This window comes from Aquarana catesbeiana, linkage group LG12, assembly GCF_042186555.1.
Source record: "Aquarana catesbeiana isolate 2022-GZ linkage group LG12, ASM4218655v1, whole genome shotgun sequence".
Lineage (NCBI taxonomy): Eukaryota > Metazoa > Chordata > Amphibia > Anura > Ranidae > Aquarana > Aquarana catesbeiana.
In genome coordinates, this window is record NC_133335.1 from 197,236,765 (window position 1) to 197,264,526 (window position 27,762).

A 27,762-nucleotide genomic window follows, 5' to 3' on the forward strand; every position below is an offset into this window, starting at 1 on the left:
AGCAAATAGCTTGGGGTGTCTACTTTCCAAAATGGGGTCATTTGGGGGGGTTTTGAACTGTCCTGGCATTTTATGCACAACATCTAGAAGCTTATGTCACACATCACCCACTCTTCTAACCACTTGAAGACAAAGCCCTTTCTGACACTTTTTGATTACATAAAAAAATAATTTTTTTTTGCAAGAAAATTACTTTGAACTCCCAAACATTATATATTTTTTTAAAGCAAATGCCCTACAGATTAAAATGGTGGGTGTTTCATTTTTTTTTTTCACACAGTATTTGCGCAGCGATTTTTCAAACGCATTTTTTGGGGAAAAAACACACTTTTTTAAATTTTAATGCACTAAAACACACTATATTGCCCAAATGTTTGATGAAATAAAAAAGATGATCTTAGGCCGAGTACATGGATACCAAACATGACATGCTTTAAAATTGCGCACAAACGTGCAGTGGCGACAAACTAAATACATTTTTAAAAGCCTTTAAAAGCCTTTACAGGTTACCACTTTAGATTTACAGAGGAGGTCTACTGCTAAAATTACTGCCCTCGATCTGACGTTCGCGGTGATACCTCACATGCATGGTGCAATTGCTGTTTACATTTGACGCCAGACCGACGCTTGCGTTCGCCTTAGCGCGAGAGCAGGGGGGACAGGGGTACTTTTTTTTTTTTTTTTCTTTATTATTATTATTTTTTTATCTTATTTTTAAACTGTTCCTTTCATTTTTTTTTTTTTTTAAATCATTTTTATTGTTATCTCAGGGAATGTAAATATCCCCTATCATAGCAATAGGTAGTGACAGGTACTCTGTTTTGCAAAAATTGGGGTCTGTTAGACCCTAGATTTCTCCTCTGCCCTCAAAGCATCTGACCACACCAAGATCGGTGTGATAAAATGCTTTCCCAATTTCCCAATGGCGCTGTTTACATCCGGCGAAATCTAAGTCATAAAATGCTCGTAGCTTCCGGTTTCTTAGGCCATAGAGATGTTTGGAGCCACTCTGGTCTCTGATCAGCTCTATGGTCAGCTGGCTGAATCACCGGCTGCATTCTCAGGTTCCCTGTTGAGACAGGAGAGCCAGAGAAAAACACGGAAGACGTTGGGGGGGGGGCATTCCCTCCCACTGCTTGTAAAAGCAGTCTAGAGGCTAATTAGCTGCTAGGATTGCTTTTACATGAAAGCCGATCGCTGGCTGAAAAGAATGATACCAAGATGATACCTAAACCTGCAGGCATCATTCTGGTATAACCACTCAAAGTCGTGAATGGCGTACCTGAAGACAAAAAAATGGTTAACAATAAAGCACAGTAAACGGTAAAGTATAAAAAATTGCATACCTGAAAAACAAACATGATAAAACATAATAACAATAAAACATTGCAGAATAGAATACAGTAAAAAAGAGCAGAACAAGAGAGAGAGAATAGAGAGAGAGAGAACAATAAAACGACAACTATTTTTTTTTTATTTTATATTTTTGTGTTTTTTTTTTTTTTTACACTTTTTTTTGTAACTAACTTTTATAACTGTAACCGGTTCCAGGTTCGGGTCTCTCAAAATGCGATGGCATCTTGGGAGACCCTGTGAAAGTGTGCCTAGTCTGTGCAATGCTGTACCCTACGCTAATACTCAACTAGTGAATGGTAGCGTTCAAAACATTCACCAATGCAAAGACCAGGATTGTCAGGACAGGAGGGACAATAATAGCGGGTGTCACGCCTATATCCGCGCTTGCTGCAGACACGACATCTTTTTTGGGGGGGTTTGCTGGGTAGGGGTACTCGGGAGGACATAAAGAAAATGCCTCTCATGCAGCCGACTGCATTTGGTTGGGGATGTGAATGGGGGAAGTACGGGCGCTGCAGAAGTGGTGGGTTCCCAATTAGGATTGGCAAATGCAGCAGGAAGGGCAATATGGGCACGACGGGCCTGTGTTTGTCTTTTTGGTGGCAGCGGGACACTACTTGTGCTTGCCACCTCACCAGCTTGAACTGCACTTATGGGACTCGCCACGTCACCAAGTGTTACTGCAGTGCTGGTTTGACTACGACCGGGGTGTACTAGGCCGCTGGCGCTTGCCAGTTCACCAAAACGCTACAAAAAAAACTGTTAGCGATCGCAGAGATCAGGCCTGACTCTGCGAACGCTGCAGTTATGCGTTTAGTGTTTTGTAAGTGTCAGTGATCGATCGATACTGCACTTGGGTGGGCTGGGCCGGGCCGGGCGGAGGGGCAAAACGCAGGTGCTAGCAGGTATCTGGGCTGATCCCGCTAACACTGCGTTTGTGGGAACCCTAAACTGCTGGGGACGCTAGTATAGATCTGATCAGATCAGATATTGATCCGATCAGATACTATACCACTAAGGGAGGTGTACGGTGCGTGCGTGGGTGTTAGCGGTACTGGCGCTAACCTGACGCTGCCTGGGGCTGGTGCTTGCCAGTTCACCAAAACGCTACCAAAAAAACTGTTAGCAATCGCAGGGATCAGGCCTGACTCTGCGAAAGCTGCAGTTATGCGTTTAGTGTTTTGTAAGTGACAGTGATCGATCGATAATGCACTTGGGTGGGCTGGGCCGGGCGGAGGGGCAAAACGCAGGTGCTAGCAGGTATCTGGGCTGATCCCGCTAACACTGCGTGTTTGGGAACCCTAAACTGCTGGGGACGCTAGTATAGATCTGATCGGATCAGATATTGATCCGTTCAGATACTATACCACTAAGGGAGGTGTACGGTGCGTGCGTGGGTGTTAGCGGTACTGGCGCTAACCTGACGCTGCCTGGGGCTGGTGCTTGCCAGTTCACCAAAACGCTACCAAGAAAACTGTTAGCGATCGCAGGGATCAGGCCTGACTCTGCGAAAGCTGCAGTTATGCGTTTAGTGTTTTGTAAGTGACAGTGATCGATCGATACTGCACTTGGGTGGGCTGGGCTGGGCCGGGCAGAGGGGAAAAACGCAGGTGCTAGTGGGTATCTGGGCTGATCATTTATCAGGTAGTATATGGGGGTCCCTGTCGCTATAAAACGCTGACGGCGAACCTAAATATTTACGTTCCTAACTAGCGTCACCAGCGACACTAATACAGCGATCAGAAAAATGATCGCTTAGTGACACTGGTGACAGGGGGTGATCAAGGGGTTAAAACTTTATTAGGGGGGGTTAGGGGGGTATCCTAGACCTAAAGGGGGGTAATACTCACTGTCCCAACACTGTAACTGTCACAAACTGACACCATGCAGTAATCAGAAAAAAAAAAAAATACTGCTTGCTGTCAGTTTGTGACAGGGGGGGGTGATTGGGGGGGGATCGGGGGGGATCGGGGGTGTAAAGTATGCCTGGCATGTTCTACTGTGTGTGTGTGAGTGTTGTGCACTTACATGTCTTCTCTCCTCGGCGCTGGAACGGAAACTGCCGAGCCGAGGAGAGATGACATCACATCCTCTGCCTGTGTGAAACTACACACAGGCAGGGGAGGATTCCGATTGGCTGGGAGCGATCGCGAGGGGGGGGGGCCACGATCGGATGGTCTCCCCCTCGCCTCCCGACGCTCCCAGTCAAATGCCGACCGCCGCTGGCACCGGGGGGGGTCCGATTGGTCCCCCCGCCCGCGGGAGGCAGATCACGTACAGGTACGTGATTCTGCCTGCCCATGCCATTCTGCCGCCGTATATGTGCGTTAGGCGGTCGGCAAGTGGTTAAAAAATCTGGTCACCTTACAATAGAGGACGTGCTTACTCTTCCCATACCCCAGAATTTAAGATATTTTGGGAGATCTGAAGATGCTTTTTATTAGGTGATCTGGAATTTCTGCTACTTCACCTCCACCATGGAATCTTAAGCCCCATACACACTATCAGATTATCTGCTGATTTTTGTCTTCAGATTTGCCAAAACCATGTAGTACAAGGGCCTGCCTGATTGCATACAAATTGAAACTCCTAAGGTTTGACCTCATATTATATGGTTTTGGTCAGGGCTTTTTTTTCTCAGGGAATAGGTGCAGGAACTCCCTCCTTTTCGAATCACCCCTTGTCTAAGCCCCCTACACACCTCTGAGCACCGACCTTGGGTTCCACCCCCTACCCACCTCCCAGTAGCCTCCCTTCCAGGGAATACAGAACCAAGTAATTTGTATAGAATTTGATACTGATAACAAGAAAAGCAATATAATAGATCCCCTGCAGCCAACAACAATAGACAACCCCCATTCAATAACATAAACCCAGCAACAATAGACCCCCACTAGCAACAATAGATTTCCCAAATGCCAGCAACAATAGACCCCTCCCTCAACAGTAGATCCCTTCCAGCAACAAGTAACACCCCTTCCACAACAATAGATCCTCCACCAGCAACAATAAACCTCCTGAGCAACACTAGACCCCCCACAACAATAGAATCCCCCCAGCGACCATAGATCCCCCAGCAGCCAGCATCAGTAGTCCCTCCAGCATACTATAGTACCCCTCGCCATTACATACATTCTGTGCTGGAGGTGCCCCCCCCCCCCGAGCGCGCGCGTTCCCGCTGAAAAAAAGCCCTGGTTTTGGTAAATCTGAAGATAAAAATCAGCAGAAAATCTGATAGTGTGTATGGGGCTTTAGTCTTGAAGATGGTTTAACATTAGCACTGTTTTATTTTATATATTTTTTTTTTATTTCTGGGTCATTGTGGTGGCTATATAGTATATGTAGGTAATGATTTCTGATCTTGTATGTATTGATTTTTACAAAGTATATATTTTTTTTTAGGATTTCAAAAAGACCTGACTGGCTTGTGTGGAAGGTGCTCATCTATTTTGTACAGGTACGCTTATTTTTTTGTTAATTGAAAGTATTTTATTAAAAATATCCCAAATAAAGGATCCACCCATCTAAAATGAATATTTCCGTTCTCAGTACATGCTGAAAAACTGAACCACCTAACAATTTATTTCTCTCTCTTAGTACAGCCAGAAAATATCTGAAGCAGAGATCTCAGGTATGCACACCTGACAAAGGTACTAACTATTTCTCACTATACTACAGAAAAGTGTTATTTTAGTCAGTGTGTTGCTGGAAAAATGTACCTCAAAAGCCTGGTGCACACGATGAGATTATCGGACGATTGATCTGCTTTTTTTTTTTTTTTTTGCTTGCTAGTCTCCATATCGAAAATGAAGCGTTACTAAAGTTATGAAAATTCTCATACAAGAGAATAAAAATTTGGAAGTGATGTAATGTATTGTATTTTCAGACAAAAACTGTGCTGATTAAACGAAAAATCGTACGATCTGTTATCATACAAGACAAATTTCCGTGCTTGGCCCTTCAGATAATTTCGAAAAACCTATCCTTATCAGCTCTTGAAAGCCGTGTACTAACGATCAGATTATCTTATGATCGCTTCAAAAGCGGTATTTTTTGTACAATTTTCTGATCACGTGTGCTAAGCTTTAGTGACTACCTGTCAACAGAGCAGAAAGTGTGGCTGGCCATACACCACTGGAATTTTGCAGTTAGAAATTACCTGATTGAGATACATTTTCCGTCCTGCTTCTTCGAATTTTCTCATTAGTATGGTTGAAAAAAATGTTGATTTAACCCCTCCAACCATTAGAAAATTGAATGAATGTTCAGAAAACAAAAAAATTCAAACACAATTCTACTGGTGTATGGTCAGTTTAATAATGAAAGTGTCACTAAACCCACAACAGTAAAATCAATATGTTTATGCAGTAAAGCATGCTTGTTATACTCACTGTGGAACCTAAGGGGTTATTCTTCTGCATTGTGTAAAAAGGCTGTTTGATCCTGTATGCACAGATCCTCCCCTTCTTGTATTGCATTGTCTCCAAAACAAAGACAGTTACTGGAGTCATGCTGCACATGCTCAGTTTGGTGTGTATTGCTAGAGAGTTTTTTTTTTTTTTTGGGGAGGATGCATGTGATCAGCACAGGGCCAATCAGCACTGTCCAGACAGAGGGTCAGGGGTCTTGCATCTTGATAGGACAGCCATTGCAGTATGGAAACTCTTTCTACAAGCTTTAACCAGGCACCAATAGAAGTCACAAGACTGCTATATACTGCTGATAAGAAAAGGTATTTAGCAGTTAATTTACTAAAACTATTGCATTTCCATGTTCTGTGTACTGTGGGAGACCAGATATAGTGAATGCAGGGTCCAGGGTTTAGTAACACTTTAAAGTATAACTAAAGGCAAAACCATTTTTTGTTTTAGAAGGAGTGGAGAGGGATTAGAATACCTTTTCAGTTTTTTTTTTTTTTTTTTGTTATTGTTGTCTGTGTCCCCTGTTAGGGAGGTTCACCTGCTTTTTTTGTTTTGTTTACTGTTATCACTGAAAGTGAAAGTAAAAGAAAATTCCACATTTTGGGTTGTCCCAGGACAGTAATAAAAGGGGAAATCTAGTTTTGGTGACCCTGAGGACAACCAGAGATTTATTCACTTTGGAGGGATTTTCTCACTTCCTGGTTTGGCTAAAGGACAGGAAGTGAAGATAGTTCTCCCCAATAGGACACAGATGGCAAAAAAAAAAAAACTGATGGGGGTTATAACCAGTGTTAATTTTGGCAGAAAATTTTGATTTAGTTTTAGTTTTTAGTCTTAGAACTAAAATGGCATTTTAGTTTTAGTCCCATGTTAGTCGTCGATTAAAATGACACAGGCCCCCCACCCTCTGCATAATACACAGCCCCCCACAATTCACAGACTCCCACCTTCTGCACAATACACAGCCCCCACCCTCTGCACAATACACAGCCCCCACAATACACAGCCTCCCACTCTCTGCACAATACACAGCCCCCCACAATAGACAGCCCCACGCCCTCTGCACAATACACAGCCTCCCACTCTCTGCACAATACACAGCCCCCCACCCTCTGCACAATACACAGCCCCCACAATACACAGCCTCCCACTCTCTGCACAATACACAGCCCCCCACAATAGACAGCCCCACGCCCTCTGCACAATACACAGCCTCCCACTCTCTGCACAATACACAGCCCCCCACCCTCTGCACAATACACAGCCCCCACAATACACAGCCTCCCACTCTCTGCACAATACACAGCCCCCCACTCTCTGCACAATACACAGCCCCCCACAATAGACAGCCCCACGCCCTCTGCACAATACACAGCCCCCCACAATACACAGACCCCTGCACTCCCAGGAGATCCTCAGTCTCCTGGGACAGCACTGCCAGTGTACTCTAAAGGTAAGAATAAATCACTGCCATGCCTTTCTCATACACTGCTCCTCCTGTGTCAGTGTCATTGTAAATCAAAGTCTCTAAATACCTCAATAGTTCTGTCTGTCATTGACCCGGTCACGTGACTGCTCTCCTCTGATGTTTCACGGATGGCCATGTGACCGCTCTCCTCCTCCAATCTAAATCAACACTCGGAGGAGGAAGAGGAGAGCGGCCGACAAGAACGGAGCTATTGAGGTATTTAGAAGCTTTGTTTTAAAATGAGAGTGACACAGGAGGAGCGGAGTAGGAGAAGGGGTTGGCAGTGATTTTTTTTCTAACTTTAGACTATGCTGGCAGTGCTGTCCAAGGGCCAGGAGAGGCCGGCCTGACACCCCCCCCCCCCCGCCCGATCCCTGCCCCCCTGTTGGTAAAAACATATATCGGCGTATAACACGCACACACTGTGTTATACACCAATAAATATGATAGTTCACGAGGATAAACGTCCCCCATTGCCATTTTCATCCCGTTTTCGTTCTTTATTGAAAACGGATTTGATTTTCGTCATAGTTTTTGTCAGTGAACGAAAATGTGCTGCACTTTTAGTTTTGTTTTCATCACTGTAAAAATGCCACTGATGAAATCTTTGACGAAAACTTTTTTGTTGATTAAATTAACACTGGTTATAACCCTCCCTTACTCTATCCAAAATGAAAAAAAAGTTTTGCCCGTAGCTCTACATTAAGGGTCCTTAGAGGGAATAAAGAGGGCAATAAAATACATTCAGAATTCTATACATTTACCAAAGTATTCAAAAATCCAACATTAAGCTTTTAGGCATGGTTCACACCTTATGCGTCATGTTCACATCTGTGCATTTTATGGAAAGGGCCAGGGACTTTTTTCTGGTCTTTGTTCTATAGCAGGGATATGCAATTAGCGGACCTCCAGCTGTTGCAAAACTACAAGTCCCATCATGCCTCTGCCTCTGGGTGTCATGCTTGTGGCTGTCAGAGTCTTGCTATGCCTGATGAGACTTGTAGTTCTGTAACAGCTGGAGGTCCGTTAATTGCATATCCCTGTTCTATAGGCTTCAATGGATCAAAAATGTGTATTGAAAAAGGCAAAATGCACCTGGAATATGCAAACTGCAACCTGCATAGGTGTGAACCAGGCCTCAAGTTGCATTTTAATAATCTGGACTAAGACACTAATTCCAAACACTAGTAACAAAGTTTGTAAACTTGGTTTTAGTAATGATCATGTACATATGAAACACACTTGTAAGAATCCATACAAAAAAATGAAATAGAGTTAGAGTTAGAATAGAGTTAGTTAGAGTTGACGCAGCAGATAATTATTCATCGTTCAACAACAGAGTTCATTTCATATAACTTAATAACTTAATAACCATATAACTTTAATACCAACAAACTGTCAGACTCTGCAAAACATTCTGCTTTATCTGGTTTTTCCATGTAAATATTACCACAAGCTAAGATGAAGCTATGTGTTCATGTAATTGGTAATATTCGTGTGTAACTAGTAAGCATGGGTACTCCAGAATGATGTTTGAAGTGGAACTGAACTATTCAGTAAAAAAGGCAGAAAATGATAAAGAACTAGTCACCACTATTGCCTGCCATCTTCCTATATCTGATCTTCCTCTATTTTTGCCTCACATGCCTTGTTCTGCACTGTGTCTCTGTGTCAAGGTGCCCATCTTAGTAGAGACAGAGCATTATTGCAAGGAGAATAGTGAGCTGTATGGACATCACCAAACTGCCAAAGACTAGCAGTCAGGCTAGTGGTATTTTGTTTGCGGTATTTTGCAGAAGTGAGTAGTCTCGCCTGTCTATTGTTGAATGTTAGCCTAGCATTTCAATGTTTTTCATATTGTTGTGGTGGCCATAGTGTGACATTTAGAAATCCAACTTTTACTTATTTAATATCAATATCAGGAGATGTTACTGAAAACTCTTATACAGTGGAACCTCGGATTGCGAGTAACGCAGTTAACAAGCGTTTCGCATTAGGAGCACTGTACTTTTAGAAGTCGTAACTTGGTTTGCGAGTGTTGTCGTGCAAAATGAGCACGATTCAGGCCAAATCGGTGTGCAGTACCGCTTTTGGCCTGAGGTGGGGGGGGGCGCCGGAGCCGAGCACAGCCGAACATCGCCGATTGCAGCCGATCGGCGCCGTTCAGAAATGCACGGAAAAGCCAGAGGACAGCAGGCTGACCTCAGCAAATCTTGGGTAGGAAGTCTTTCCGAGGTTTGCCGAGGTCAGACGAAGTGTCCTCGGGCCTTTTTGTCAGTTTCCGAGGCTTTCCGGCGCCCCCCGCCTCTGGCCGCATGCGGCATTGCAACCCATTGAAGTCAATGCGGAACAAATTATTTTCGTTTCCATTGACTTCAATGGGAAAACTCTCTTTGATATGCGAGTACTTTGGATTACGGGCATTCTCCTGGAATGGATTATGCTCGTAATCCGAGGTTCCACTGTAGCTTGATATGTTGAAACATCTCTGCATGTATCTTTTGTTCTTTCCATATTTTTACTGTTGGCCGATACTGAAACTAAATAATGCAGAGTCCTGGTGGAGGGGCAGTTCAAGAGATGGACAATTCCTTAAAGGAGAAGTATGGCCAAAGCTTTTTTGGCCATGCTTCTACTATAGATCACAACAGTGCAGTTCGTTCTGAATTCCTGTGACCCATTTTCAGCTGACAGCAGGCTAAAGCTGTCCACTGACGACACTCAGCTGGTCCAGGCAGATCTGCTGAGAGCCTGAGCCAGCCCTTCCCACCCCCTCCACAGCTCAGTGCTGTGAGCACTGGAGGGGAGCGCAGAGAGCCGGTGACTGACAGTGACATCTCTCTGCTCAAAGCAGAGAGGGGAGAACTGAGCAATTAGCGATGTTTTGAACACTTAGGTTAGTACAATTGTTTTTTTTTTTTATTAATCCTGCACTTCTCTTTTAACTGCCTGCTTTTCTTGCTGTAAAATCTTTTTTATGTAGCTCTCCCTCCCAAAGACATCATCGTGCAACTTTATATTTGTTTAATTTAAAAGAAAAAAAAAATCACATTGCAAAGTGTAATATCCCTGATGCTTAGTTAGGTACAGTGCCTCAAAAAAGTATTAATAACCCTTGACATTTTCCACATTTTGTCATGTTACAACCAAAAATGTAAATGTATTTTATTGGGATTTTATGTGATAGACCAACACAAAGTGGCACAATTGTGAAGTGAAAGGAAAATTTCAAGGGGTATGAATACTTTTTCAAGGCACTGTATGTACAGAGGTGGTACTGTTGTTTAGTAAAATGTCATCAGATGCCTATATAGTATCAAGAGTGATCCATCAAATTGCATCTTCTTACCTCATCCTCCTTTTCAACTTTGTATAAATTTCAGGGAAAGAAAAATTACAATGTTACTATTATTCTTTTACTCATTGACATTGGGGTCGATTTACTAAAAGTGAAGAGTGCAAAATCTGGTGCAGCTGTGCATAGTAACCAATCAGCTTCTAACTTCAGCTTGTTTAATTAAAGTGGATGTAAACCCAATGTCATCCTTTCTAAACTACTGCCATAGTGCTGATCTATAAGTATATATGCCTCCTGCATGTATCCTTACCTGTCAAATGTCTCCCCTCTCTCTGTTATGAGACCCAAAAAAATGGTTTGTATTTATGTTTTTTGCTCCTAAGTGCATTACTTTACATTTCTCCACATTAAACCTCATTTGCCATGTAGTTGCCCACGCCATTATTTTGTTCAGGTCTTTTTGTAAAATTTCTATATCTTGAAACCCTGCTTATTTTTGTGTCACCCGCAAAAACTGAGATTGAGCTATTTATCCCATCCTCTATGTCATTTATGAATACATTGAATAGAATTGGTCCCAAGACCTTGGGGTACCCCACTTACCACTCCAGACCAGTCTGAGTACACATTATATATCACCACCCTTTGGACACGCCCCTGTAACCATTTTTTTTTACCCAAGAACTAACCTTATGGTCCATGCCTGCAGACCTCAGCTTGTAGATTAAGCGCTTATGGGGAACTGTATCAAATGCTTTTGCAAAATCCAGATACACTAAATCCACAGGCCTTTCCCTGTCTAGATGGTACTCACTTCCTCGTAGAATGTTAGCAGATTGGTCTGTCAAGTACAACCTTTCGTAAACCCATGCTGATTACTACTAATGATACTTTTTTCTTCAGTAAGTTTTTGGATATAGTCCCTTATCATCCCCTCCAATAATTTACCCACTATTGATGCTAGGCTGACTGGCTTGTAGTTTCCAGAAATTTCTCTCTGCCCTTTTTTGAATATTGGTGCCACATTGGCTTTTCTCCGATTAGCTGGTACAGTTCCTGTCAGTATGCTGTCCACAAAGATTAGGAACAATGGTCTGGCTTTAACCTGACTGAGTACTCTGAGGACTCTCGGGTGCAAGCCCTCTGGTCCTGGTGATTTATTTGTATTAAGTTTATCGAGTCTTTCCTTGACTCCGGCCTCTGTAAGCCACAAGGGTACGTCCTGTGATGTGTCACTAACAGTACTGTCACAGTCGGTATACCCCTTGTTTTCAACTTAAAAACTGAGGAGGAGAAGGTATTTAGTACAGTTGCCTTCTCTGTGTCATCTGTAAGCATCCTCCCACCCTCATCTTTTATGTGGGAAATGTTCTCTGATCTTGCCTTTTTATTGTTAATATAGCTAAAAAAATGTTTTTTTTTTTTTTCTCTTCTCCGATATGTGTCTCTCGTAATTTTTTTTATCCACCCTGATTTGTGTTTTTACACTTCTTATTGCATTCCTCGTAGTGTTGTAGTGTTTTTATTCATTAACTATTTTATCTGAGTATAGATCTATGTTTGTCCCAAGCATGTTTGAAGGCATTTACTGTTGACTGTCTTACTACCTCTGCTGGAACTTTATTCCAAGCATCAACTACCCTTTTAGTAAAATAATACTTTCTAAAATTAGTTTTGGACTTATCTCCAGTTAGTTTGAGGTAATGTCCCCATATTCTTGATTTTGGTTTCATATTAAAAAAACTGCCCCCCTGAACTGTATTCACTCCCAAGTTTTAGTAAATCAACCCCAGTGTGCCAGCATGTGTGTTTGTGACCTTTTTCCTGATATTTTCCTCCTTCCCCTACTCATCATGAATGCCAGTACAGACCACAGAAACAGTTTAATGGAAGTTCCCACTGTCAGGACCAAGCAATGTTCCAGCTCTGGCTGTTCCAGGATCCTCAGTAATTATTGCACCAGTGCCAGGCCCGACCATATAAATGAATGGCTTGTTTCCAGCTCTAGCTTAATACATGTCACCAGAATGGCCGTTAATTTCTATGGCTAAACTTGGTGTATGTATACGGGGATCTTGAAGAAATTAATCTTTTCCTGCTATCCATTTGACCTTTTTGTTCTTTTAAGTCTATTTTCCATCAGTTGCAAATATATAAAAATGGCGTTTGCTACAATACTTACCTCAACTTCATTTTTGTGCCTCATGGACTCCCCTTTCCTGTTGCCAATTGCAGCTTGTCTTTCAGGTTAATTGACAGCCAAATTAATCCGGCCCACTTTCTGTGAAGCTGACTGATTTAGATACATCCCCTTGGGGGTACAACATCACAATGGCTCATAAGTACTCCTGCATTGACCGATGCTTGGACCTCCATTAGGTGAGCACTGCTCAGTCCAGAAGGAAAGACAGACCATCTCCGAGGAAGAAGAGAGGCCTGAAGTCTGCCAGAAAAATAGTATGTGTAAGGGTTTAAGAAAATTAGGGGTGTATCCTGGAGTTTGAGCTGAGTGGGGTTCAGGGAACTGGATTTCCACTTTAAAGGTAAGTGCAGCTTTGCAGTGAAATCTGCCAAAGGTTCCCACCCTTCCTCTGAGGTCTATTTAGCAATTGACTTTTTTGATTGAGTAGGGAGAGAATGGTTGGTAGAATTTACTGTAAAAAGTACTCTTACCCTTTAAGGGTCATTTCCCTTCTTTACAAATACTGCACATAGTTAGGTACAAGTGAAAGATAACAGCCTGAATTTGGTTTATGTGATAATATAATAGGACGCCTTGTATTTGCTGCTATATGTTACCTTTTGTATGACTGTCCTCCATGTAGCGTATCCTTTTGATTGATTGTAGCCTGCAGCGGGGATAGGAATGTAAGCTGATACTGTGTTTTAGACTCAGAAAGCTTCATATTCAAGGTCAGTGTGATCGAACCAGGAACACAACTTGTAAATATCCCACAGAAGCCAAAGGGTTATGTTATGCATGTTTTTATTTTTTTACGTCTGCAGTATAATCTCACCTGGATCCAAAGCTTTAAGCCAAATCAGTCAACACTTAATCAACATTTACTCAAGAGGCTCTCAGGAATAGAGCCAGGATACTTCACTATTGATGTAAATAGAACATCTCTAACATTGTAAGGTCCTATTTGATTTTTGGCAGACATGAAGCAGCATTTGATTCTGATTGCTTCAAACTATCATGGGATGTGCACATATTATATGTCTACTTTGTGGCTACAAAATATGAACTACAGTACTTACTGTATTTCTATTTTCTGCTGCTGTTGGTCCCCTATTTAAATCACAACACCAGGGAAAGTAAGAAAATGATCTTTTAACCCAGTAATATATTAACAAATCAATCAGTTTACATATTTTAAATATTGGTAAAGTGGTACATGAAATCTTTTTACAATGCTGTTTGAAGACGGGATGAAAATAAAGAAAATAATGTTTACACTGGCACAGGCATGTGAGGACAGTTCTCAGAGCGCAGGGGAAGAAAAGGCAGAGATAATAGGTTACATTTGCAATAATATATATATATATATATATATATATATATATATATATATATATATATATATATACACACACACAATGGGGATGGAAAGTATTCAGACCCCCTTAAATTTTTCACTCTTTGTTATATTGCAGCCATTTGCTAAAATCATTTAAGTTCATTTTTTTCCTCATTAATGTACACACAGCACCCCATATTGACAGAAAAACACAGAATTGTTGACATTTTTGCAGATTTATTAAAAAAGAAAAACTGAAATATCACATGGTCCTAAGTATTCAGACCCTTTGCTCAGTATTTAGTAGAAGCACCCTTTTGATATAATACAGCCATGAGTCTTTTTGGGAAAGATGCAACAAGTTTTTCACACCTGGATTTGGGGATCCTCTGCCATTCCTCCTTGCAGATCCTCTCCAGTTCTGTCAGGTTGGATGGTAAACGTTGGTGGACAGCCATTTTTAGGTCTCTCCAGAGATGCTCAATTGGGTTTAAGTCAGGGCTCTGGCTGGGCCATTCAGGAACAGTCACGGAGTTGTTCTGAAGCCACTCCTTCGTTATTTTAGCTGTGTGCTTAGGGTCATTGTCTTGTTGGAAGGAAAACCTTCGGCCCCACAGCATGATGCTGCCACCACAATGCTTCACTGTTGGGACTGTATTGGACAGGTGATAAGCAGTGCCTGGTTTTCTCCACACATACCGCTTAGAATTAAGGCCAAAAAGTTCTATCTTGGTCTCATCAAACCGGAGAATCTTATTTCTTACCATCTTGGAGTCCTTCAGGTGTTTTTTTAGCAAACTCCATGCGGGCTTTCATGTGTCTTGCACTGAGGAGAGGCTTCCATCGGGCCACTCTGCCATAAAGCCCCGACTGGTGGAGGGCTGCAGTGATGGTTGACTTTCTACAACTTTCTCCCATCTCCCAACTGCATCTCTGGAGCTCAGCCACAGTGATCTTTGGGTTCTTCTTTACCTCTCCCACCAAGGCTCTTCTCCCCCAATAGCTCAGTTTGGCCGGACGGCCAGCTCTAGGAAGGGTTCTGGTCGTCCCAAACGTCTTCCATTTAAGGATTATGGAGGCCACTGTGCTCTTAGGAAGCTTAAGTGCAGCAGAAATTTTTTTGTAACCTTGGCCAGATCTGTGCCTTGCCACAATTCTGTCTCTGAGTTCTTCAGGCAGTTCCTTTGACCTCATGATTCTCATTTGCTCTGACATGCACTGTGAGCTGTAAGGTCTTATATAGACAGGTGCATGGCTTTCCTAATCAAGTTCAATCAGTATAATCAAACACAGCTGGACTCAAATGAAGGTGTAGAACCATCTCAAGGATGATCAGAAGAAATGGACAGCACCTGAGTTAAATATATGAGTGTCACAGCAAAGGGTCTGAATACTTAGGACCATGTGATATTTCAGTTTTTCTTTTTTAATAAATCACAATTCTGTGTTTTTCTGTCAATATGGGGTGCTGTGTGTACATTAATGAGGAAAACAAATGAACTTAAATGATTTTAGCAAATGGCTGCAATATAACAAAGAGTGAAAAATTTAAGGGGGTCTGAATACTTTCCGTCCCCACTGTATATTCTGCGCTCATCCTAATTGTGTCCTCAAAATATGTATAAAATATATGTGAGATATATATTACTATTAAAGGTGCTGCTACATATAAAAGCCTGGATATAAGACTACAAGTATATATAAAAGAAAGAAGTGACCTGTTGTTCAACAATTGTGTTTATAGTGAATAAAATTCAATTGTAAACCCTCTAAATATCAAAACTGTATGAACTGTAAAATCAATATAAACAAGTTCAGTCCACAGTGAAAAATATGAAAGTCCAAGCGCTCATGCTCTTTAAATGTATTTCACAGTCTGGTGCTTCAGCAAGGTGTCTTCCCCACATATACACACGCCTCTTACCAGAAGGATTGGATCTCAAATTATAGAGATCTAACTCGCTCTAACAGGTTCCAACCACCACAGATATTCCACTCCTTTGGCCACTTCAAACGTGCCTCCTCTTTGTGTGACCAAAGCTCCACTTGTTACAATGTAGCCCAAGTAGCCACCAGATTCATGCAAAGCGTGTCGCTATAGATTCTCCCATTCATATAGCAGATAGAAGAGGCTCATAGTGCAGTATGTAAAACCATTATTTATTTGAAAAGTATCATTGTACTTACATGTTTTAAAAGGATCAGAAGCAAAACAAACAAATTTCCCACACAGCCGCGGATCTTGCCAGCAGGCTCGTGCGTAGTGACGTCACAAAAACCGGCTCCAGCCAATGCGTTTCCCTGTCAGAGGCATCGACTGGGAACGGAAGCTCCATTAACTCATAGTGAATTTGCATGTACTTAACCTCTTCAGACCTGGAAGATTTTACCCCCTTCCTGACCAGGGCACGCAACGTTGCACCCAAACAAGATTGACGTCCTTTTTTCCCCACAAATAGAGCTTTCTTTTGGTGGTATTTGATCACCTCTGCGGTTTTTATTTTTTGCGCTATAAACAAAAAAAGAGCAACAATTTTGAAAAAAACACAATATTTTTTGCTTTTTGCTATAATAAATATCCCCCCCATTCTTCTACATATTTTTGGTAAAAAAAATCGCAATAAGCGTATATTGATTGGTTTGCGCAAAAGTTATAGCGTCTAGAAAATAGGGGATAGTTTTATGTATTATTTTTTTTATTAGTAATGGCGGTGATCTGCGACTTTTATCATGACTGCGACATTATGGCGGACACATCGGACCCTTTTGACATTATTTTGGGACCATTGTCATTTATACAGCGATCAGTGCTATAAAAATGCACTGATTACTGTGTAAATGACACTGGCAGGGAAGGGGTTAACCACTAGGGGGCGATGAAGGGGTTAAGTGTGTCCTAGGGAGTAATTCTAACCGTGGGGTGATGGGCTTCAACTCACATGACATCGATCACTGCTCCCGATGACAGGGAGCAGTGATCTCTGTCATGTCACAAGGCAGAATGAGGAAATGCCTTGTTTACATAGGCACTTCCCCGTTCTGCGGCTCGGTGACACTATCGCCGGGAGACCGGCGGACATCGAGTCTGCCGATCCTGCGGGCACGATCACGCTGTACGCAGTGTGCCTGCTAGCCCTGCCAATTAAAGGGGGCGTACAGGTAAGCCCATTTGCCCACCGCTGCCATTGTGCCAACGTATATCGCTGTGCAGTGGTCGGCAAGTGGTTAAAGTGAAACTTCACAATAAAGGGAAAGTTCCACTGTCTTCTTCCCCCAACCAGCTATGCTTTTTTGGAATAAATATATTTTTTGGGGGGGTACATAGTTTTGACAGCAGAAGTTCTCCTACCCCCTCCCTGCCCGCAGCCTTCTTGGACACACATGTGCAGTCGGCAGCCAGCTGTCAAGCCACAAGGAGTCAGTCAGCTGTGCACAGTTAACATGCCGGTTCTGGGGACCCGAAGACCGGTGAAAAACCGTCCCAGGTGAGGATGACGCTAACTCCTTGGATAGGTGAGTGTCTGTTTATTAAAAGTCAGCAGCTACAGTTTTTGTAGCTGGAAACTTTGAATTTTTGCAGAAAGAACCTCTTTAAAGAGGAAGACTGGGCCAAACATATCTATCCTAAGCCTGCTCCCACCCCCATATATCTCCTATTCTAACCACCCTATAGAGCAGGGGTCTCCAAACTTTCTAAGCAAAGGGCCAGTTCACTGTTCTTCAGACTTTAGGGGGGGTGGACTGTGGCCACTGGGATTTAATATTGTTCTAGTGTCAGTGGGAGTAACCAATGCATCCCTGGTATTAGTGAGAAGAATACATCCCCATCATTGGTGTCAGCAGGAGGAATATTGGCCATCATTGGTCTCAGTGGAAGTATAGTGCCCCATCATTGGTATCAGCGGGAAGAATAGTGCCAAATTGTTGGTGTCAGTGGAAGGAATAGTACCCCACCATTGGTGTCAGTGGGAGGAATAGTGCCCCATCATTGGTGTCAGTGGGAGGAATAGTGCCCCATCATTGGTGTCAGTGGGAGGAATAGTACCCCATTATTGGTATCGGTGGGAGAAATAGTGTTCATGATTGGTATCAGTGGGAGGAATAGTGCCCCATCATTGGAGTCAGTGGGAGGAATAGTGCCCATGAGTGGAATCACTGGGAGGAATAGTGCACCATTATTGGTGTCAGTGGGAGGAATAGTGCACCATTATTGGTGTCAGTGGGAGGAATAGTGCACCCTCATTGGTGTCAGTAGGAGGAATAGTGCTCCATTATTGGTGTCAGTAAGAGAAATAGTGCCCCATTATTGGTGTCAGTGGGAGGAACAGTGCCCATGATTGGTATCAGTGGGAGGAATAGTGCACCATTATTGGTGTCAGTGGGAGGAATAGTGCCCATGATTGGAATCACTGGGAGGAATAGTGCACCATCATTGGTGTCAGTGGGAGGAATAGTGCACCCTCATTGGTGTCAGTAGGAGGAATAGTGCTCCATTATTGGTGTCAGTAAGAGAAATAGTGCCCCATTATTGGTGTCAGTGGGAGGAACAGTGCCCACGATTGGTATCAGTGGGAGGAATAGTGCCCCATCATTGGTGTCAGTGGGAGGAATAGTGGCCACCAATAATGGGGGTCAGTGGGACGAAATATGCTCCAAGGCCCTTATAAAGGCAAACAAAGGGCCGCATTCAGCCCCCAGGCCACAGACCATTGCTATAGAGAAAAAAAGTAGATACTTGCCTATCCTCACAGCGTGCTCCGGTCTGGTCATGTAATCATCATCTCCCAGTACAAAGGATGCCCCATAGTACGTCTATGGTGACATCACAGCCCAGGCATTTCAGCCTTTAGCACTGCTCTCTCCTTTCCCGTGAAGCCAGCCACTGGGTAAAATATGTGACCAGAGCGTCCCCAGAATAGGTAAGTATAGACATCTTTCTTCTACAGGCTAGTTAATATAGGGGGGCAGATTTAGGATTAGATACATTTAGCCTAGACTACCACTTTATTGTCACTGCTCAAAGCCCTTTTTAGGGCATCCTGCTATGAAAAGTACTTACCTTTCCCCAATTCTAGCAATCTTCACAGTGTAGCCCTGCTCAGAGCTTTTTATCTCAGTGCACATGCATTCCATGGGTCCTTTCGTCCCTATGGGTGAGCGAAGTGTATTTCTTAGCAGCAGGCTCCACTAAGGATGGGCAGCGGCAGAGACACCATTTGCTTTCTGGGCTCAGTGGTGATAAAATGATGTGAATCCCGGTGCATTTGCTGATTTTGGCTTTGTCTGACACAGGTCAGCTCCTGCCTCTTACCTTGTAACTTGTTACAGGATTACAGTGTTGCGGTCTGATCACTGCGGGTTAGGGGACAGAGGAAATGCTTCCTTCTGCTTGCAGCTAATGAAATGCCGCGTACACACGACCGTTTTTTCCGTCGGAATAAACCCTGAAGGTTTTTCCGACGGAGTTCCGACGGAATTCCGCTGAAACTGTCTTGCGTACACACGATCACACCAAAGTCCAACCGTCAAGAACGCGGTGACGTACAACATGTACGACGGGACTAGAAAAAGGAAGTGCAATAGCCAGTAGCCAATAGCTTCTGTCTCGTACTTGCTTCATAGAAAGCGTCGTTTTTGGTCCGTCGGAACAGCATACAGACGAGCGCTTTTCTCGATAGGAATTGGTTCCGTTGGAAATATTTAAAACATGTTCTATTTCTAGGTCCGTCCGAATTTTCTAAAAAAAAAGTCCGATGAGGCATGCACACGATCGGAATATACGATGAAATGCTTCCGTCGGACTTTTTCTGTTGGACATTCCGCTCGTGTGTACGCGGTATAAGCCTAGTCTCTGGAGTTCAAGGGCATGCCTTTCATGCCCAAATCCACCCTCCTCCTACTGTCTCCCAGTCCTTTCCCTTGAATCTTCCCTCTGTCCAAAATTTTTAGTTTTTTTAAGCTTTTTAAATTATTCTGTTGCTTTATATTGTGATATATCATAAATGATGTAGACTTGTAAAGTGACACAAAAAGTCAATTTTGTAGGAGTTAATTTTGTAGGGTCGTCGTGGCCAAAAACTATGTGAGACAAGAAGTGCACCACTCAAGAATATTTCACAGTTTAGTACTTTGCAATAAATGAAATGAACAAAAATCATGTCAATTAAAGTTATAATCACTTTGAGGACCATTAGTAGAGAGCATTTGAAGAATACTTCTGTCTTCACTCCACGGGTTGGGTATCAGGTCACACTCTATGCATGGAAAAAACAGTTCCCAGGGGACCGTTCAAAAGCCATGGAGTGGGGGTCGCTCCTGTAGATCAGTAGTTAAAGCAGATCAGTAATGTGCAGATGTGCCTTTGTGTTAAGGATGAGCATATGTTGCAGTAGGTGTAAACAGGGCTGCTGTTAAAAATCAGGGGGCCCCCCTGTACAGCCTACCTGACAGCCCCCCCCCCCCAAAAAAAAAATCAAACAATATTTCCACTAAAAATACACTAAAAGCATTATTAGCGGACACAAACATAAGCATAACTTACAAAATTCCTGCCAAATCGCAAAGAGTTGTTTGGAGTTAATAAAGCGCTGTGTGTAAATGAGGTCTTGGGGCTCATTCACATGAGTGCTGTGGTCTGTACAGTCTGATTTGCCTTTTTTCTTTTTTTCTTTAATGTGGCTATTGCTGTGTTCAAGCAGTCTGTTACGCCATGGGGACGCAGCAGCTGCATCTCCATAGAGTAACTGATGGCAACAAATTGCTCATTCACACTGTATGGGCCAGTGTGAATGAGCCTTTAATTTTTTTAATTATTTTGTATATAATTTTTTCCAACACTGTTGGGGGGGGGGGGCTGCTTTGGTGCGATACCAGGGGTCTAAACAGACCCCTGACATCTCACCTTTGAGACAGAGAAAGGAATTGAGGACATGGATTCTTCAATTCCTTTCTCTGTAGCCTCAGCTGCACTGAATATGAATGAACAGAAGACAGCGTCTCCCATTCATTCATAAACTGAAGCATAGTAGACACAGTTTACTATGCTCAGTTATCAATGGACACAGGAGCGATCAGTACCAATTGTTCACTGTGTCCATTCAGAAAAGGAAGGGGCCGGTAAATTATTTATTTACCGGCCTCTTTTCCTGCTCTCAGTCCTGACACATCCCCCTGGGTTCCCGCAGTGCCCAGCGGGAGAGGAAATCCAGCAGCGCTACGGGTGGGGGGAGGGAGCCCGGGCACACAGCGGGGGATCAGATGTGGGCACATAGGTATGCTCAGACTATTGCATTGGCATAGAACTCCAATTATAATGTATTAATTCCCCTGAACCTTTATATATAGATATATATCTATATATAAAAATAACTCTAAAATAATACATGTAACCGCCATAATGATGTCTATGACCCCTCTATAGTGATAATTAGGGATGTATAGGGCCCCTCAATATGGATGTATATGGGCCCCTGTAGCAATCAACAGCTCAGTGACAGTCGTGTGATATGACACCCCACCATCTGCTTTCCATAAAAGCTGAGTGACAGGTCCCGACCCCCCCCCTTTTTTCTTCATACAGCCAGAGTGACAATGTCTGGCCCTTCTCCCTCCTCTCCCTGTAGAGGGTAAGTGACAGTCGCTGACCCCGCCCCCTGCTTCTATTGGCTGCCCCCCCAGATAGAGAGAAGAGGACAGGCCAGGTGGAGAGATCGGCATGAAGACTCTGTGCATGCCCGGTCGGCTGCTGCTTCCCCTCTGAGGCCCCTCCATACTGCTACCCTGCGGACTGAGCCTGCTGAGCCCCCACCCATGGATGGAGCACTGTCCACGGTCACCAGCCTGACCTAAAAGCGCATGGGGTGGTTAGGGTGTGCGCACGTCTATATGTGGGCAAAACAGGGAGGAGGATCGGCACGGTGGGGCGGGAGGGGGGCAAGTACAGGAACGATGCACTGTGTGTTTCTCCCTCCAGCAGCTGAATGCCAGCGGGAGGTAGAGGGAGAGAAACCGGCTGCTGGAGGGAGAAACACACATTACATTGTTGCTGTACTGGTCTCGCTGTGCCGATCCCCCCTGTGTGCTTGGGCCCCCTACAGGAGGACTGGTGGCCCCCCCCTATCAGCGGCCCTGGGTGTAAATAAAGCTAAAAAGCTTTAGTAGTACTTTTACAATGTGTTATACAGTATTGTCACTACGTCTTCAAGTACAATGCTTTGCACAATGAAAAGAGAAGTATGAGTTTTTGGGGTTTTTTTTGGAATCATACTTACCTAGGTGGATGCAGCATCGGTCCTCTGGCATACAGACGAGCATACAGACAAGCGGATTTCTGGGTCCGGCGGAGTTACGACGTAAAGATTTGAAGCATGTTCCAAATCTAAAGTCGGTCAGATTTGCGACTGGAAAAGTCCACTGAAGGTCCGGTGAAGCCCACACACGATCGGATTGTCCGCCGGATTTGGTCCGTCGGTGTCCGTCAGACCAGTCCGGTCGAAAAGTCCGACCGTGTGTATGCCCCATAAGACTGAGAATCGAATGATCAAACACCACATCGCTCGGTTCTCAGTGCTCCAGAAGTAGAGAACTGGTGACTGTTAGTCACTGGCTCCCCATGCTCACTGAAGCGCTGGGCTGTGGAGGAGGCGGGAGCGGCTGGCTTAGGCTCTCAGCAGCATACTGAGAGGCTGAGCCAGCTGCTGGTTCAGGCTACTGGGTGGATCCTGACCATATGGTCGTGATCTTTACGCAGTCTGGACTGACTCTGTGACATGAGCCGACAGAGGGCTTCAGCCTGCTGTCTGCTGAAAATGGGTCACAGGAGTGCAGAACAAACAAACAAGCCTTAGCTGTACTTCTCCTTTAAGTGCTGTATATCCACAATGGCAATTCTGAACATTATTATAACTACTCATCTAAACATGGTAGTCAAACACTCTAGTCCGTTCATTTGAATCATATTGAGAATTAAAAGCTAACTTCGTCTTGTGTACCATGTTACATATCACACCCCCCGTGACAGCATGCAGGGGTTTCTTTCCCCTGCAGCCACTGTCACTTTTAAAAATCGGTGTGGCATTGTGAGGCTTTGCCTGTACAGCCACATCATTCAGTCACAGTACACTACAAGTCCTGTGGCAGACGGACCAGTAGTTCTCAGTGGAATAAGAGTGCGGTAATCAGCAGACTCATATTCCATTGAAAGTTCCTCCAGCTCTGCAATTGAAAGCCAGGCAGAAAGCTGAAAGAAGAGCCTTCAAAAACCAAGCATTGCAACCACAATCAACTCACTGCAAGTACAATACTTTGCAGGCTCCTTTGAAAAAAAAAATGAAATGCACATTTTTTTTAGGTGAACTTAGCCTTTAGGCAGGTGGAGCTAGACTGTTGTGTTTGGCTTCAAAAATAACACAATAGTAACTGCTCTGACATGTATGTACTGCAGGCATTCTAAATGTAGGATATTCTGTTAAGCAGATGTAAGCGTTTGATACACTTTTTAAAGTGGTTCTAAAGTTCAATAGCTTTTTACCTTAAAGTGTTTGTTAAACTAAAAAACAAAATAAAAACAGATCATGTTCCCTTAAAGCATGTTATACAGCACTGTGTTGTGCTGTGTAATTTGGCCCCTTCTATCACCTAAAAAAACCTGTCTGATCCTGCCTGGCTATACCCTCCCCCTGTAAACTGACCACGGTATATCATGGCTGCTGAGCCCCGACACCGTGGTCAGTATACGAGCCTTGTCATCTGCAGCCCTGCTCTGTCCTTCTCTGCCCCCCCCCCCCCTCTCTGCCAGTCTGTTTGTGTCGGTGCCTGCCCCCTCCCCTCTTGCTGCTCTCATAACTACTATAAAATCCTCTCATCCCCTCTGCAACATAATATGTGTCCCTGTGCCTGTGTTATATAAAAAAATATGCAGATCTGTACCTATATCTCTGTACCTATATCAGAGCGCTCACGTGACTCCTTGGCTCTCTCTCTCCTCTTTCCCTACTCCCCGGCTGACATCAGCGGCAGTGCTCTGCCCCTCCCGCTGGAGCTGTCAGCCGGGCAAAGGAGAGAGCCGAGGAGTCACGTGAGCGTCAGGGGCCGCTCTGATATAGCTACAGATCTGCATATTTTCTACACAGGCACAGGGACACATATTGTTATGTTACAGAGGGGATGGGAGGATTTTATAGTAGTGGCTTAACAACCACTTTAACTGCTTCCGGACCGCCCACCGTACATATCCTGTGGCAGGGTGGCCCGGCTGCGCAAAATCACATACCTGTACGTGATTTTGTGCACGTGGTGTAGGGGAGGGGGGCATGCGCGTGCCACCGGAGCGCCGCTCCCGCCGTCATTGAACACAGCGGGAGCCAATCAGCGGGTCGTTCACAGGAGACACTGAGCAGCAGTGTGCCTATAAAAACAAGGCACACCGCTGATCTGTCAGTGAGGAAATGAGAGGTCTTCTGTTTCAGCTAAGCTGAAACACGATCTGTTTTCCTCCAGTGTAACACTCCCCCCCCCCCCACAGTTAGAAACACCTCCCTAGGACACACTTAACCCTTTGATCGCCCCTGGTGTTAACCCCTTCCCAGGGATCAGTGCATTTTCTTTTAGCACTGATCACTGTATTGGTGTCACTTGGGGTCAGATTTCTCACAGTCCCGTTAAAAATCACTGATCGCCGCCATTACTAGTAAAAAAATTAAAAATAAATAAAAATGCCATAAATCTAACCCATAGTTTGTAGACGCGATAACTTTTGCGCAAACCAATCAATAAACGCTTATTGGGATTTTTTTTTTTTTTTTTACCAAAAATGTGTAGCAGGATACATATTTGCCTAATCTGATGAAGAAATTTGATTTTTTACATTATTTTATTGGGAATGTTTTATAGCAGAAAGTAAAGAATATTGTTTTTTTATTTTTATTTATTTTATTTTTTATTTTTTTATTTTTATTTTTTATTTTTTATTTTTATTTTTTATTCAAAATTGCTGCTCTTTTTTTGTTTATAATTAAAAAAAAACCCCCAAAAAACGCAGAGGTGATCAAATACCACCAAAAGAAAGCTCTATTTGTGGGGAAAAGAATGGAAAATCATTTTTATTTGGGTACAGCATCGCAGGTTTGCAGAAACAATAACCAGCATTTGTTTGTTTCCGTGATCAGCTGTCATTGGCTGACAGCTGATCATGTGGTAAAGGGCCTGCTGTGATTGGCCCTTTACCCGATCTATGATTAGCCGAGTCTCACGGACTCAGCGATCACAGGGATCACAGGGATCACAGGGAGTACGCGAGAATGGGAGGACATCCATCTACGCCCTCCCAGCAATTTAAGCTCATGTTGTAGCCGTCTCCCGGCTATAGCGCGGGCGGCAAGTGGTTAAACCCACATCATTAAAAACTATCAATAGATAGTGTATTACATGCTGTTCATACTCAGTCACTATTAGATTAGTTTTCTGCATTCTGCAAAAAACAAAGAAAAAAAGAAAAACTGGTTGACTCTGCTGTTCTCTATCTCCCCCTTCTGTCCATGTCTCCACTGCAGATGGGGATTTTGCAGAGCAGTGCTGGCAGCTAGTGCACATGCTCAGTTTCAGTGTATTTTCTACCCTGAGCATTTCCTCCCTATCACATCTGAGCAGTCCATGTGACTATAGAGTCCCATATGTGGGTGTATACACAGTGGTAAATGACATCCCACTCCCTCCCTCCTCCTCCATGCCCACTAACCAGCTAAACAAAATAGGGGAGCGATTTTACATCTTGATTGATAGAGGCTTGTAACCTCCTTGTTATTTTAAGACACAGAATGGAGGGGCATAACAGTCTGTGACTGGCAGAAATCCACCCACACCATGTTATTTCCAAATATAATACATTTTTTATTTCAAATATACAGTTGTGCTCATAAGTTTACATACCCTGGTAGAATTTATGATTTCTTGGCCATTTTTCAGAGAATATGAATGATAACACAAAAATATTTATTTCACTCATGGTTAACTGTTTGGCTGAAGCCATTTATTATCAATCAACTGTGTTTACTTTTAAAAAAAAATCATAATCACAACAGAGACTACCCAAATTACCCTGATCAAAAGTTTACATACCCTGGTGATTTCGGCCTGATAACATGCACACAAGTTGACACAAAGGGGTTTGAATGTCTATTAAAGGTAATCATCCTCATCTGTGATCTGTTTGCTTGTAATTAGTGTGTGTATAAAAGGTCAATTTCTGGACTCCTGACAGACCCTTTTATCCAGTGCTGCACTGACATTTCTGGATTCTGAGTCATGGGGAAAGCAAAAGAATTGTCAAAGGATCTGCTGGAAAAGGTAGTTAAACTGTATAAAAGAGGAAAGGGATATAAAAAGAGATCCAAGGAATTGAGAATGCCAATCAGCAGTGTTCAAACTCTAATCAAGAAGTGGAAAATGAGGGTTGTGTTGAAACCAAACCACGGTCAGGTAGACCAACTAAAATTTCAGCCAGACCTGCCAGGAAAATTATTCAGGATGCAAAGAAAAACCCACTAATAACTTCAGGTGAAATACAGGACTCTCTGAAAACATGTGATGTGGCTGTTTAAGATGAACAATAAGGAGGCACTTGAAAAATTTGGGTTGCATGCTCCAGTCGCCAGAAGAAAGCCATTAATACACAAATTTCACAAAGTTTTTACAATAACGCCAAACAGCAAAGAGACAAGCCTTAAACCTTCTGGCACAAAGTCATTTGGAGTGATGAGACCAAAATTGAGTCAACAAGGCCTATGATGAAAAGTACACCATTCCTACTGTGAAACATGGAGGTGGATCGATGATGTTTTGGGGATGTGTGGGCTACAAAAGCATAGGAAATTTGGTCAAAATTGATGGCAAGATGAATGCAGTATGTTATCAAAAAATACTGGAGGAACATTTGCATTCATCAGCCAGGAAGCTGCGCATGGGACGTACTTGGACATTCCAACAAGACAATGATCCAAAACACAAGGCCAAGTTGACCTGTCATTGGCTACAGCAGAATAAAGTGAAGGTTCTGGAGGGGCCACCTCAGTCTCCTGACCTCAATATCATTGAGCTACTCTGCGGAGATCTCAAACGTGCAGTTCATGCAAGACAGCCCAAAAAATTACAGGAACTGGAGGCTTTTTGCCAAGAGGAATGGGCAGCTTTACCATCTGAGAAGATAAAGAGCCTCATCCACAAATACCACAAAAGACTTCAAGCTGTCATTGATGTTAAAGGGAGCAATACACGGTATTAAGAACTGGGGTATGTAAACTTTTGATCAGGGTCATTTGGGTAGTTTCTGTTGTGATTATGATTTAAAAAGAGTAAACACAGTTGATTGATAATAAATGGCTTCAGCCAAATACTAACCATGAGTGAAAGAAAAGTTTTTGTGTTATCATTCTTCATTATTCTCTGAAAAATGGCCAAGAAATCATAAATTCTGCCAGGGTATGTAAACTTATGAACACAACTGTATTTGTATAATGATGTAAAACATGTTTAATGATATTGATTAACTATTTTTACTCTGTATCCTAAAGGCAGTTTTTTTTTTTCATTTTGAACATATGACCAGTAGCAAAGGTCTAGAAGCTTCTCCTGCTTATGTTTCCCTGCAGACAGGCTGGGAAAGAGCTTGGTCATGTCATGTGTCATGCTGTATATTGATAAGAA